The 14,691-nt window shown below is 36.1% G+C and overlaps 1 long non-coding RNA gene across 1 annotated transcript in view; it reads left to right on the top strand.

Moving 5' to 3' along the window:
• Positions 1 to 5,284: 5,284 nt before the first annotated feature.
• LOC131493412 (uncharacterized) overlaps positions 5,285 to 14,691 on the top strand; it is a 28,217-nt gene continuing 18,810 nt past the window's right edge. The window contains exons 1-2 of the long non-coding RNA XR_009252658.1: positions 5,285 to 5,484; positions 9,614 to 9,745. This is a non-coding gene — a long non-coding RNA (uncharacterized LOC131493412). The remainder of the gene's footprint in view (positions 5,485 to 9,613; positions 9,746 to 14,691) is intronic.

Raw genomic sequence — 14,691 nt, 5'->3', positions numbered from 1 at the left:
ACAGATTGTTTCCCTTTATTTTGATAAATCTACTGATATCTTTTTTTATTAGGGCTCCTGGGCATTAAAGATCTTTCAATAACCTCAATTTAGCAGTCTGCATGTGCTATACTTGAGTATCTATTTAATTTGGGTAACTTAGTTGAATTTATTTAGTTCAACAAACACCAATGAAAGGCTGTTTGTGCAGTGCATTATGCTGGGTGCCGTGAATCAAAGATAAATGCCACACTGTCCTTGTATTTGAGTATTTAAATTCTAGTTGGAGAAACATATAGGTGGTTTTAATACAACACAAACTATACCATGACATAATTACACACAGAGAGCTATGGAAACACACACACACACACACACACACACACACATATTTAGTCCAGCCTATGCATCTAAGGGAAGGATTCCTATAGAAGAATGGTGATTAAAATGAGTCCTTAAGGATATGAAAGAATTAGATGCAAAAGAGGTTAGAATGTACTATTGGCAGAATTTAGTGCATCAATATTTGTGTGGAGATGTGGAGGGTAGGTTATGGAGGAAACTATGGGAGGGCTGTGGCAGATGACATTAAGAAATGGGTGGGAGTACCATGAAGAACACCATAAGCACCATGCCAAAGTGCTTGGATTTTTCCCTTGAGTTGATAGGATTCTGTTGAGGGGTATATGCAGGGGAATTGTTTGGTTAGATTTGTGTTTTAGGTCAGTCAGTATGGCTGTCTATAGTTAATGGATTTCATAACAGCAGAGCTGGAAACAGTGAGACCAGTTGGAACCCAATAGTGACAGTCTGGGTCCTTGATTAGAGCAGGAGTTATTAGGGTAGAAAAAAGTCAATTTGAGAAGTGTTTGGGAGGTAAGTTTGTGAAGTTTAGATCGCTTATGCATTAGGTTTTTTAATTAATATTCATGGAGTACCTATGTGCCAGACATCAGTCTGGGTACTTGGATACAGGAGGAAACCACACAGGCAAACATCCCTGCCATCATGGAGCTTACATTCTGGTGGGAATGATAGGCAATAAGAAAAAGGTAAATGTGTAGTGTATTACATGATGATAAGTGCTAGGAAGTGGGGTAAGGGGAGAGAAAGTACGGGGATAGTTACCAGATTTAACCATAAAATATATATGTATATATATAGGACACCTGGTTGCATTTAGATTTCAGATGAACAATGTATATATTTTTTACTATAAGTATACTCCATGCATTTGGGGAGACATATTTATGTTAAAAAATTACTCACTGTTCATCTGAAATTTAAGTGTAACCAGGTTTCTGTATTTTATCTAACTACTCTACATATGGGTGGAGGTACTCTTTATAGAGGATGGTGAGTGAAGTCTCTCTAATATGTAATCTTTGAGTATTGCCCAGAAGGAAGTGCAGAGGCAGTCCTGTCGCTATGTCTGGAAAGAACATGCTGACAGGGGAACAGCAAGGGCAAAGGCCTGAACCAGGAGCATGATGTCCTCCAAAGACAGAAAGGAGGCCAGTTTTCAGGAAAGAAGTAATCATAGCTGGAGAAAATTCCAGGTTTACTAGGGGCTGAAGTGAATACAATTATGAGTATCATCTTTCAAAAAAATAACAAAGTTGCAAAAATTAGTTGTGATAAAATAGTCTACAGAAAATCACAGAATTAAAAACACACAAAATACTGCAGACATCACAAAATCCAGAGAAATAAAACATTACTTATATTAACTAACTGCCTGACACAAACCTCTGTAATACATTTTTCCTACCCTTTTGGCTATGTATTAGGGTATTTTCTTCTTGTGAACATAATATTGTAATATCATTTTCTGTAGAGAGAGGAAAGAAAGATTTTTCAGTCTCTCCTCAAAAATTGGTGCTTTATGGGGCACCTGGGTGACTCAGTCAGTTAAGCATCGGACTTTGCCTCAGGTTGTGATCTTAGTTCGTGAGTTCAAGCCCCATGTTGGGCTCTGTGCTGACAGCTTAGAACCTGGACCCTGCTTCAGATTCTCTCTCTCTCTCTCTCTCTCTCTCTCTCTCTCTCTCTCTCTCTTTCTCTCTCTGTGTCCCTGCCCCACTTGTGCTTTCTCTTTCTCTTTCAAAAGTAAATTAATAAACATCAAAAAATCTTATTCATTAAAAAATAGTTGCTTTATTATTGATAATTGATAAAATCTTTTATTTAAGCAACTTATTAACGATGACATTAAGTTTAAGATTTTTGTCAAATTTGGGAAAAAATTTGTATCAATCTTTCTTCATATGTTAACAGTAATATCTCAGGACATTTCAAATTTTCTGAGGCAGAGACTGGTCTTCAGTACATTGATTCAACAATTCCTAAGCAGTTTGTCAATGATGTCCTTACTGTAGTAGCATATTATAAATTATGTGTTATATTTGTGAACACCAGGATTGTACTGCATTATAGGGTATGTTTCTAAAATTTTTTTTAACATTTATTTATTTTTGAGACAGAGCATGAACGGGGGAGGGTCAGAGAGAGAGGGAGACACAGAATCTGAAACAGGCTCCAGGCTCTGAGCTGTCAGCACAGAGCCCGACACGGGGCTTGAACTCACAGACGGTGAGATCATGACTTGAGCTGAAGTCAGCCGCTTAACCTACTGAGCCACCCAGGTGCCCCTATAGGGTACGTTTCTAAAAGAAGAATAGTATTGGGCTGCCTGGGTGGCTCAGTTAGTTAAGTGGTCGATTCTCGATTTAGGCTCAGATCATGATCTCAAGGTTCATGAGATTGAGACCCACATTGGGCTTTGCGCTGATAGCGTGGAGGCTGCTTGGCATTCTCTCTCTCTCCCTCTCTCTGCTCTTCCTCCGCTCATGTTCTCTCCCTCTATCTCAAAAAAAAAAAAAAAAAAAAAACCTTAAAAAAAAGAATAGTATTTTGAGTAGGCTTTAATGAGAACTGAATCCTCCATGTGTGATTTACTAATTTCAGGCTCCATACATTTCAAACTCTCTCCACCATATATTCTCAGTGGTTGGTGCCCTAAAGCCTATTTCTACAGCAATAGGACTTTACCCTGCATTTCAGGTCATGATGCCTGGTGAATTAAGGCAGTAAGCAGCACCAATAACAACTTAACAGGGTGGCTAGCACATGGAAGTGGCAGCAAACTACATAAAGATATTCCTCGAAACCCAAACTCAAATTATCTTCATGTCAGTTTCTCCTACAGATATGATTATCCCTAACCGATCACGAGGAGTAATGTAATAGATGATACATGTAAACTCAGAGTGGAAAAGCCCTGTGAACTTAACTGGTTTCATTAAAATACCTTACTTTTGCAATTGTTACAAAAACAAAACAAAACAAAACAACAACAACAAAACATCATCATGCAAACCCATTTCTGGGTCTCCTCCCCCAGACTTGAGAGTACTCATCCCAGTGAAGGGTCCTTTACTAACTTCACAGTAAATTCACCTATGCAGTGATTAACATCTATATGGATCTAATAAGTAAACATTATATATATATATATACACATATATATATAATACATACATTATATATACATTATATATATAATACGTACATACATACATACATACATACATATATATGTGTATATATATGTGCGTGTGTGTGTATATATATAATACATACATTATATATACATTATATATATATATATAATACGTACATACATACATACATATATATGTGTATATATATATGTGCGTGTGTGTGTGTGTATGTATATAACCAAATGATAACATTTTAAAATTTATTAATTCAAACCTTAAATTTTAGCATATCTAAAAATTAGGAGCATTTTACAATAAATGGTGTTTTATAAATGTTATTGGTCAAGGAGTAATTCATAATAAGATTGTCATTACCTCATTTTAACCTAATTAGCTTTTGAAAGACCTTGCCTGTAAATGCAAACTCGTCCTGAGGTACTAGGAGTTCAGGCTTCAGCATATGAATGTCACCCATGAATTATACTCATAACATACCAAACAACTCACCTAAATGATTTAAAATTTCTTTTGACTCAGGAAGAGCATATAGGCTAGCATTGTTTTCTTAACAAATTTTACTTATCATGTAAAACTTTGATAAAAAATAAATACAAAAATAGGCATAGAGGAAGAGAATCCAAAAAACAGAAATTAGAGACAGTGATTAGACTATCCTTTGAGGAAGGATTGTTTTAAAGGGGTGGAGAAACAGCAGTAACTGGAGAGGTATGCAGGGAGAAGCCGCAATTATTTCTTAATAGTAGAGCGTATGTTTATGGGAATAATCTGAGAGAGAAAGAGAGAGAAAATGGATGATGTAGGTGACTGAGCCCTCCTCTTAAAAAAGGAATGGAGGCTGGATGGGTACAGAGTGACTGGCTTCAGAAGACACAATGAAGGTGAGTTTGATGCACAGGGCAGATGTGGAGGCAGATGTAGAACGTGGTTGGAACTGGAGGGTATTATGCTAAGTGAAATAAGTCAGTCAGACAAAGAGAGGTATCATATGTTTTTACTCATAGTGAAACTTGAGAAACTTAACAGAAGACCATGGAGGAAGGGAAGGGGAAAAAATAGTTTCAAACAGAGAGGGAGGCAAACCATAAGAGACTCTTGAATACAGAGAACAAACTGAGGGTTGAAGGGGGTCGGGGGAGAGGGAAAAATGGGTGATGGGCATTGAGGAGGGCACTTGTTGAGATGAGCTCTGGATGTTGTAAGCAATGAATCACGGGAATCTACCCCCAAAACCAAGAGCACAGTGTATACACTGTATGTTAGCCATCTTGACAATAAATTATATTTAAAAAAAAAAAAAGTCTTTTCAATTGCTTCTATTTCTTAGTGACATAATATGCAGTTACCAGTTGAAAATGAAGACCAGAGATGGATATTAGTAGTTTGAGGAGAAGGAGAAATAGTGAAATAGTCATTTAGGAGAGAGAGTGAACTGACTGGCTAGGTGCTGTAGGGTTGCTAAGAGCACACTAGAGTTTAGTGGTCATAAATCTAAAATGAAGCCAGTCAGTATGTGGTAATTAATTAATGCAGGGGATGAGAAATGTGGAGTGAGGAAAGGAAAGCACCTAGAATAGCTCCCGAGTCTTGCCTTGAGCAATGGTTATATATTGGTGCATTGAATCAGGGGATGCAGGTGAAACAGGCATAGAGTAGGGAGTAGAGATAATGTGACTTCAGTTTTTAAGATGTTAACTAAAAAGTGCTTATAGGATATGTATATGGACTGGTATTCGGCCATAATTTAAATATGTAAGTTCTCAAAAGCAAAGGAAAATTTTAGGGTTGGTGATATCAATTCACATCACCACCACATGTAAACGTGAATTAATTGAATGCCATTGGTTAGATGTAGGGTTTAGAATGAGCCTCATTGTGATGTTTGTTAGTTGTAGAATGTTTGTGGGGGGCTGAGTTATTAAGGAAGAAGACATGAGGAATGGGAGGCACAGAGAACCTCACTGTGGAAGATGCAAACATAGAGGTTTGTATACTACCCACTAATGAGCTATGCCCAAATGTTGGACTGAGGGCACCATGCCATTGATTGGGCCCATTGATCTGACAACTACTCTGTACTTGTGCTGCTTTATTATTTTTTTGAAAGAAAACTACTTTCATTTATTTAGAAATTTTTTGTTGGAGTCAGATGTCATTTGAACTGAACTGAATATAACTGAAACATAACTGAATATTCTTCTAGCTTTCAATGCATATAGAAATATTTTATTACAGAGAAGGAACTTTATATACATGCGGTAATTGATTGTTTGAAAGTACAAATAAAAATGTACTTCAACCAAATCTATTATGTTAAAAGCCTCTGACTTTGTTATTATTTTATTTTAAATTAACTATCTCTTTTGAATGTTCCACTATAGATGTTTAAAACCTGATTCCTAAATACACCATTTTCTTTAAATTTCCCAGATTTTTAAACTTATTTTCATCTCATTTTTTTAAAAACATCTGATTTAGGGGCGCCTGGGTGGCGCAGTCGGTTAAGCGTCCGACTTCAGCCAGGTCACGATCTCGCGGTCCGTGAGTTCGAGCCCCGCGTCGGGCTCTGGGCTGATGGCTCGGAGCCTGGAGCCTGTTTCCGATTCTGTCTCCCTCTCTCTCTGACCCTCCCCTGTTCATGCTCTGTCTCTCTCTGTCCCAAAAATAAAAAAAAAAAAAAAGTGTTTCTTCTAAAAAAAAAAAAAATAAAAAAAAAAAAATAAAAACATCTGATTTAGAATAAATTACTTATTTGGTTTAATTGTAGGGACATTCTAAGATCTCTAACATAGTCTTACTAGTTGTGTACCACATACTTCTTAAAACTAATATCTTGAAATGTTTCATAGTTAAATAATCCAAAAAACAGTTACAGAAATCAATAGTGTCAAGATAATGTTTAGGGAATAAATTAAAGCATTTGGTCATATGCCCAACAGCAGAGAAAAAAATGCTTTTAAGGGAACTATGTTAATACATTTTTAATGATATTCTACATCATAATATGTAGTATTATGAAATTGATCAGATTGACTTCATATGGTAATGCATTTTGCATACTTTTATTAAATTGTATTCAAATTCAATGCCTTGTAATCATTTAAAACAGAAGTGTCATTTTAAATTTTATAATACGCTAAATAGTTAAATAATTTAACATGAAAAATTTAATGTACCATTTTGATAATGTATCAGGATTTATAGAGAATTGGTTTATTTTATCTTTTATTCCTGAATCCCTAAAATAAGAGTGTTAGCATATGAAATTCAATTTGTATTTTCTCCTATAAAAATTTATCTACACTAGATTTAGAATACAATGCTTTGGGGAATTAAATAAATTTTTCAAATTTGAAAATTAAAATGTGTGCACCTAATTATGGTTTTCTGATCAATATATGCATTTATCTTTTTGTGCCATCTTGAGAGAAGGACTTTATTCAACCTCCAGGATGGGTCGTGCACAACAAACACAGTATTGGAATAAACTGAAATTTCTTGCTTACTTGTTATGTGTTTGCTTGCATATAGTGTTTTTTTTTTTTTTTTTGAGTTTTTATTTTTAAGTAATCTCTACACCCAGCATGGGCCTCGAACTCACAACTCCCAAGATCAAAAGTTGCATGCTCCACCCACTGAGCCAGCCAGCCACCCCTGCTTGTGTGTTTGTGTGTGCATAAGTATGGTTAATACAGCTTCACATAATCTTATTTACATTTACCCCTTCACTATTATTAGACAGAGATAACCCCCACTGTATTTTGTAGACATCTTTTTCTTCCTCCTCACATGCTACCTTTGTACACACTCGGGGATTAATTACTGGGCAGATTCTGTCCTTTGTGTCTGTGTACTGATAACAGCTAATCGTCTAGTAAATTTTGGCTCACTTTCTATACACAAATAGCTTTGCTATTAACAAGGCAGGATTTTTAGCAGATCAGAACACAAAACCAACTTTAGAGTTAGACAATTTTGAGTTCATTTTGCATTTTCTAGCTATGTGATTCTGAGTGAATGACTTAAGCTCCCTAAGCCTTAATTTCTCATTTGCGAAATGGGATAATGATACATATAAGGATCCTTACCTCGCAAGATTATCATCAATATGAATTGAATACCATAAGCAAAATATCTAGCCATGATTTGCTTATAGTACTTGGTTATTATATTATCATCATTTTAATTCAGTTCATTTGGACTAGTTTCTGAGACCTAGTCATGTATATCTACTTAGATGTTGTGGTGGATATGATATAGTGTCTTCTTAACAAAGGGTAATGTTCCCCTTTCTCAGAATGGTCCAGATAGTCAGAAGTGCATCATGATATGGCTTCTTTGATCAGAATCAATCAGAGTATGAATAGGACCTGATTCAAGTCATGCCAAACAAGATCCCAACCTAGACATTTTCAAAGTAAAGCAGGAGAAAGAGCTTTATGGAATCTGTCTCTGAGGGCAGAGCTAAAAGATGTGATGCTCAAAAAGTACCAGCAGTTTGCACAGTTTGCACAGTACCACATGATGGGATCAGGTTGTTAATTAGAATACAGTTGAAAGTAGGAAGAAACTACTTTGTTTTTTATTGTTTGTTGAGCACCTGCTTGCTGGATAGTGATAAGCACTAAGGGCTCACAAAAGTGAGCAGAACCAGTCAAGTCTCCTGCTTCTTGGAGTGTATGAGCTAATGAAATGTCCAGTGTTGAAGACAAGGCACTGAAGGAGTAAATATAACCATGAGTGACTGATTAGACACTAAGTGCTGTGAAGGAAGGAATAGGGTCCAGGGACAGGATGGACTAGAGAGTTAGGAAAATCTTCTGTGAATAAGTCACACTTAAGCCAATACAGTGAATCCTAGAAGTGGCTATCTAGGCAGAGATGGAGAGGAGGGTGGCTCAGGTAGGGGGAAAAAAGATGTGCAAAGAAAATGAAGAGGAACAGGAAGCATTTAAAAAACTAAATGAAAGCTCAGTTATGGAGTGGTGATTCACAGTGTAGACTATGGACCCATACTGCTTGGTTTTGAACAAAGAGCTACTAGTAATTAGCTGTTGCTCTTTGAGCAAATTATTTAACCACGTTCTGTATCAACTTTATCAAATGTTTAAGGGAATCACACAAGTTACATAGTAACCTCGGAGTGGTCTGTGAGGGGACTAAGGGAAATGATATATGTAAAGCACTTGACTCAATGTGTTCAGCATGCGCTAAGAATTCAACCTATAAAGGGTAAATCTTAGAGGGTAAAAACTCAAGAAGAGGCTGAGAAGTAGCGAAGAGCATGAGAAATTATCTGGTTTCCATTTTGGAAAGCTCTCCAAGTCTGTAGAGTAGAAAATATATTTGACACGTAGGATTAGATGTGAGGAAGCAATTCCTATGCTGCAGGGTTAGGTGATGAAGCTTTGATGCAGCTGGTGGCAGTTGTGGGGACAGATTTTAGCGTGTTTGGGAAATAAGATCTATAGGACTTGGACAAAAATTGAAAATGAATGTAAAGGAGAAAAGGTATCAGGAGTAGCAAGGAACTTCTGAGATCAGAAGCTAGAGGGACAGGAAATACACCTAAGAACAAAAAACAATGCAAGGTATTAAGTCTTATTGCCAAGATAGGAACAAATTGCAAACTGAGCTCAGAGGAGGGGATGTATTTGTAAACAATCTGAGGATCTTTGGGAATTTCCATTTATAGAGTTTGGAAATTTGTTGCTTTATTTATTATTATTATTATTATTATTATTATTATTATTATTATTTTTACACAACCAAAATAGGGAGACTGAAAATAATGGTGAGATTATTTTTCCTATGCTTCCCTCTGAAAAAAATCAGGTGGTTACTCACCAAAAACACAAATTTTAAATAGCTGTTGAATGATCTTTATGTTTTATTATTTTATCAAAACTCCCGTATACATTGAAATCCATTATTCAGTGCTGATTTCCAAATACAAAAACAGAATTAGAAAAGTGAATATTTTTGATAGGCACACCATAGATATTGGACCCTCTGATCTCACCATGCAGAGAAAACTTCTCTCTTCTGTGGGGGATGTGTGCTGATGGGGAGAGGGAGAATAGTGTTCACTCCATGCTCTTTGTTTTCTTTAGGGAGAGAAGAATTTCCTCTCTGTCTATGGAAGCTTGAGAAATAGGGATGAGCTTGCTGTGGGGGCACAGCTGAATGATGCAGCAAGTTGAAACTGAATAATTGATTGAAGTTTCTGGAAATTGAACTTATGGGTATGTGGGTGCCATATTTTATTTTGAATAAAACAACAAAGATATCTGGTATAAAAATACTTTCTTCTTTAAGGATTAGAGTCTACTCCTGCAACCAAAACGACACTGTATGTTAACTAACTTGAATTTAAATAAATAAATTAAAAAAAAAAGAATTAGATTATGCCAACAAAAATCAATGATCAATGCAAAGTTCTAAAATAAAATTTTTTTTTGGTAATAATTCCACAGTTTTAGGTAAGGCTAAAAAAACAGATAGAAGTAAAGTTGAAGATCAAAACAGAACAAATTTATGGTAAGTATATTAAAAGACAGAACATTTTAGTTTTATTATCCAAAAAGAAATTGTCAGATGGATAAAAGCCATGCTATTTAACTATCATGGCTCTAGTGGCATTAGCCATATATATATATTTGTTCGTTTGTTTGTTTGTTTGTTTGTTTGTTTTTAAATTTGAGAACCTACTAGGTATTGGGCGAATGCTTATAGACTCCAGTCGGACAAGAAGTTCTTTGCATAAGACAAAGAACACACTAGGAAAGATTTTCATTTTTTATTTAATCAAGTTAATAAACACCCCTGAACCTATGTCTCCTTCTGTAAAATGGAGTATTAGTATATATTAGATATTATGCTTTTAATAAATAGTGGTTATTATTATTATCTGATCTTCATATTTTATTTTCTAGAAGATTGGATTACAGTCATAAAGCCAAATCATATTTTTGGTTCAGAGTAAGCCTAAAATTAATTAAAATTAGAGCATTTTTCACATGAGCTGATTCAAATATTTCTTGAAATTTCTTAAAATTTGTTTATAAAACTCAATATAAATGTATTTATTTATAAAATTTTAGGATTTCAAAATTCGAGTTCATATTGATACCATGAGGTTCTGTGAAAGTGAATTCTGATCATTTTAACATCCACTTACTAATAAGTATTTATGTTGTAGATGTAAATGCAACGAGGTATCCGTTGTTTATTGATGCCTTAACAAATTATCACATACTTGGTAGCTTAAAACAACATACATTTCTTGTCTCACAGTTTTGTAGGTTAGAAAGCCAGCATGGTGTCATTGGGCTAAAACTATGGTGGCAGTTCAATTGCCTTCTATATAGGCTGCCCCAGGGGGAGAATCTGCTCTTTCCAGGCTCATCTGGGTTCTTGGTAGAATTCAGTTCCAAGCAGTTGTGGGACTGAGATCACCACTGTATTGCTGGCTTTTGGCCAAGAGCCCTTCACAGTTTCAGGAAGCCACCCAAACAACCTTCATCTTGAAAGCCAGCAAAGGTGGTTGGGGCCCTTTTGGACTTCCCAATTACCTCTTCTGTGGCTTCATGTCTTTGGCTTATTCTTCTACATCTCTTTGACTTCATCTGGAGAAAGTTTTCTGCTTTTAAAGGCTCATATGATTACATTGGGCACACCTGGATGATCCAGGATTATGAGAATCTTCTTGTTTTAAGGTCCACAACCTTAATTACATCTGTAAAGCCCCTTTTGCAGTGTTCCGTGTTCACAGGTTCTAGGGACTCAGGTGTACAAATTTTGAGTGGAGGCATTATTCTGCCTACCACAAATAGTATTCTCAAATAGTAATCTGTGTGAATTTTTGGTGTGCCCATAGAGTCTTAAATTTTTTACTAGTAAAGAATTAAGAAAGATATGTAACATATGTACTGCATTTTCATAAGGAAATTTGTAAATCATACTTATATTAGCTAACATTGTTTTATTTCTTCAATTACCATCAAATTACACATGTTTGGTAACTCCCTTTGAAGTAAATGAGCAACATTTATTCTCAATAAAGCTTCCATTTTAACTAGGCACATTAAATATCATTAGCACAAATTCATTATAAATTACATTCCAGATTTCATACAGGGTTTATTTACCCAGCACTTGTTATATAGGAAAAGTTAACTAAGATAATATTAATATTAGTTTTAGCAGATGCCCTACAGTTAACTAGAATCTATTTAATACAAGAAGAAATTCTTGCTTTCTTTTGTAACGGACAAAAATCAAATCCATGTTTAGATTATGCTTATTAATCTCACCTTTCTACTTTTATTTTTATTCTAATGATACATGTAAATTCAGAGGCATATTTACAATAGATGGACTTTAAATGTAAACTTCACTGTTTTGTATCACTAATTATGTTAAAAGATACATAAATTCTCTATAATTACCCTAAGCTTATTGCTATTTTAATGTAACATCTTTTTTTTTTTAAATGTAACTTGGATTTTTGACATTAGTCCTTGATTTGTATTTTATCCAAGCACCACAGTCTTGGATATCCCCTGCAGAGATAGATCCATTCCTAACAAGGGTCTTTTTTTTTGGAACTTGGTAATGATTATAATACAGATGACAATCCCTGCCACTCTTTTTAGGCTGTAGCTTTTCAAGACAGAGTGGTGCTCCCTGATCCTTCTTAAGCCCCTGTTTAAATGTAAATTAGAAGAGACCAGTTTATATTACTTATTCCCGGCATCCATATGCAACACCAGATTGCAAAAAAATATATATGTATATATATATATTTGTAAGAAGCTATCCCTATATTATCTTATGACACTCATCACTGACACTTTAGTGCTCAAGCCACCAGACTAGAAGCATTTCAGTTATCTACCTAAGGGAAAAACCATCCCAAACAGACAGACCTTTGTCTGTTTTAGAGCTGGATTGAGTAAGTGGAGAGCAAGTGACTTTTTAGTGCTCTTGGTCTAATTAGATAGCAGTTTGGTCAAAGGGGTTATTTGCATCTTTTCCTGAATAAGAGAAATTAAATGCCCTTAACCAGATTTTGAAAGGCAGATGGGACCTTAGACGGCCTAATATCACCTTTTCTACTGAAGGTTTTAATTTTAAAAAAAAGTTCCATCTTTAGGTACATGAGAGGACAGTATCGTGGACAGAAGGTAATTATTAGCAGCATTCAAGGGCGAAGAAGAAAGAAAAGTAGCAAGACCCTTCCCTTAGCCTTTTAATAGAAGGTGAAAGTGGGGGGGGGGGGCGGCGTGGGAAAGAGCTTTACCTATGAAAGGAGAAACTTCCTTTCTCTGAATTTTCATCGAGTTTTTTTACTTAAACTTTGGTGATTTGGTGTCCTGTTTATTTAGCACTTGACTGTGGAAATTTTTTATCAGAAGTACAGTTACTATCACTAAATGTCATTATCATATGAAAACAAAGAGGCTAGAGGAACAGAACAGTCTCCTTGTTGGTATTCAATGAATAGATAAAGTCTCATTCATATCACCTACATAAGATGTCACTTAAAATCCTTGGGATCAGGGGCGCCTGGGTGGCTCAGTCAGTTTAACATACGACTTTGGCTCAGGTCATGGTTTCGTGGTTCATGAGTTGGACCCTCACATTGGGCTCTGTGCTGACAGCTCAGAGCCTGGAGTCTGCTTCAGATTCTGTGTCTCCCTCTTGCTCTGCTCTTCCCCAGCTTGGGCTCTGTCTGTCTCTGTCTCTCAAAAATGAATAAGTGCTTAAAAAAAATAAAATAAACTCCTTGGTATGAAATCTCTCTGCTTCCATTTATAATCTGTAGGATTTTAATTCCTTTGGGCCTAACTATTCTCAACTGCAAAACTGGATCAATATTGCTCATTTCATCGGTTTGTTTTAACGGCTAATTGAGATAATGCTTGTGAAATCTTTTGCATGTTTATTATCTAAGTGTTCAATAAATAAAGATGCTGTTATTTATTTTATTTCATGCTCATGGCAAACCTGTGAAGCAGGCAAGGAAGGTATTATTATTATCATTTCACAGTTGAAGAAACTGAGACAGGACTAGTTGGAGGCTTTCTTGTCCGTAATGGAATGTTGATGATTCTTTCCACTACTCAGTGCTGCTTCTCAGCCCTGCAGTTGCCTGTCTAGATGTGAAGGAGACCTAATTTAGAGTATCTTCTTGATTTGAAGATGTGCAGTAACCTATCATGTGCACAGCACACTGCAACAGATGCTGAAGGAAACAGAGAAGTATGATTGCTGTACACGCTTCCTGTTCAGTAGACAAGAGGTCTATCCTACTTGGTTCTGGTCCTTCTTGGCTCAGAGAGTTGACTCAAAAGCACATAATCATAGAGTTGAGGTCACCAGAAATATAATGCTGCCCGTAGCATATAGTATCCCTGTACATGTTAAGGACTTGGTATTAAAGCTAGCTTCCTTCTCTATTTGATAATCACTTCTCCTTGCCCATTATTTCCCTCCCCTCCTTTCTTTCCTCATCTAATAGACTTTTATTAGAAGACAAGCAGTTAGGGGCGCCTGGGTGGCTCAGTCGGTTGAGCGTCCAACTTCAGCTCAGGTCATCATCTCGCAGTCTGTGAGTTCGAGCCCCACGTCGGGCTCTGTGCTGACAGCTCAGAGCCTGGAGCCTGCTTCAGAGTCTGTGTCTCCCTCTCTCTCTGCCCCTCCCCCACTCATGCTCTGTCTCTCTCTCTCTGTCAAAAATAAATAAACATTTAAAAAAATAAAAAAAAAAGAAGACAAGCAGTTAAGCCTGTCCTCTCTAGTAGATAAATGCATTATTTCCTCCATGTGTTTAGTGTCTCTAAAAAACAGATTTTGCTTTAATGATGGATTAAATTAAGGGGATTGTAGATGGCTTTCTGATAAAATTTTCCTTGTATATAGTTTTTACCACACTTAAAAGAAGCCTAGTATGATCTTTTGAGTGACACAGGGAGGTAACTGGAAGTTCCCTGCAACCTGAGCATGTTGTCTTGGATCACATAGCATGCTGCGATGTGATGACTGGTTTCAACAACATAAGGATGTAAGGAAACAACAGGCGGATTGAATTAAATGTTTGTGTGTTGGAGTATTTCATGTGTGAGTGTGTGTGTGAATTAGGTGAATTAGAGCAGAAGGGATTAAGAGGCGGGGAGAGAAGAAAATC

This window comes from Neofelis nebulosa, chromosome 2 (genome assembly GCF_028018385.1).
Source record: "Neofelis nebulosa isolate mNeoNeb1 chromosome 2, mNeoNeb1.pri, whole genome shotgun sequence".
NCBI lineage: Eukaryota > Metazoa > Chordata > Mammalia > Carnivora > Felidae > Neofelis > Neofelis nebulosa.
The sequence above is the reverse complement of the archived record's forward strand: the minus strand, read 5'-3'. Positions and strand labels throughout refer to the sequence as shown.